Genomic DNA, 1,370 nt, shown 5'->3' on the forward strand with positions numbered 1-1,370 from the left:
TAATAGATTAGCAGAGGCGTCATATACCGTAGTAATAAGCTTATTAATTTTAGAAGGTAACTCTAGTTCTATAGTATAAAGCTAGGGTACAGTTAGCTCTATTATAGGTAGTATGCCTAGGGCCAAATTTCGTGCTTTTAGGATCGTCTGTTATTGGAACTAATTACAAGGGTTATCTTTAGACTAAGGAAGGTCTTATAAGCGGCGTATTAGGCTATTAGGTTTAGTACCTTATACTCCTAGTCTATATATAATTTTAAAGTTAAAACTAAAAAGGAACTCGTTCTAACGTGCTTGGCGTTAGTTTAGCTACTTCGTAGTTATAAAGTACTTAAGGTTGCGATGGTCCGTAAGGACTTTAGTTAGCTAGTTAGGCTCTATTAAGGAGAGTTCTAGTTAGAATTCTTTAAACGCTCGTACGATTGTAAGGAGTTCTTTGTTATAGATCTCGTAGTTACACTCTTATAGTATAAGCTTAGACGAGTAGAATGCGACTAGGTAAAGAAAACCGTTATTACCCATCTAGGAAAGAACGCCTGCGTTAACGTAGTCTAAGGAGTCGGTTTTAAGGTAGAGTTATCGTCCTAGTGTAAAGTAAGCTAGGACAGGTGCTTTAGTAAAGGCATTTTTAAGGTCTTAGAACGCCTTCTCGTATTTAGGCGTCTAGGTAAAGCATAGGTGCGTTTTTCTTCCTTTTATAAAAAGGCCCTTTGTTTATATCATTGCTATAAATAGTGCTACTACGCCTAAGAAGTTGTATATAAATTTCTAATAGAAGTTAGCGAAACTAAGGAAGGCTTATACATCCTTAATGCAGTTAGGGGCTTACTATTTGGTAATTATACGTACCTTCTCGGGGTCTATATAAACACCCTTAGTAGTAACAATTAGTTTAAGGTATTTTACTTCTGTAACTAAGAATTCGCATTTCTTTAAATTAATATAAAGTCCTACGTCCCTAAGGCGCTGTAGGACCTTTTAAACATGTTCGGTATGCTTAGAGGGGTCATTACTATAAATAAGTATATTATCTAGGTACGCGGAGTAGAAGTCGTTAAGGTAGTCCTATAAGGCGTTATTAATATAGCTTTAGAAGGTGCCTGGGCCGTTATATACGCCAAAGGGCATAATAGTATATTTAAATTGGCCAAAGCGCAATGTAAATACGGTTTTCTATTTGTCACCTTCCCGTATTTAGAGGTAGTTAAAGGCGGCAATAAAAAATTAGCCGATAAATATTATACATTTAATGACAATTCCTATATTAATGTTACGGATGCCAGAAGGATTATAACTAAGAATTTTAAGCATATATGGGTAGAATTATCTGAGTTTTCTAGTTATATAATAAATAATTATATAGATAAGTG

Source organism: Cenococcum geophilum (genome assembly GCF_001692895.1).
Source record: "Cenococcum geophilum 1.58 unplaced genomic scaffold K441scaffold_5, whole genome shotgun sequence".
Classification (NCBI taxonomy): domain Eukaryota; kingdom Fungi; phylum Ascomycota; class Dothideomycetes; order Gloniales; family Gloniaceae; genus Cenococcum; species Cenococcum geophilum.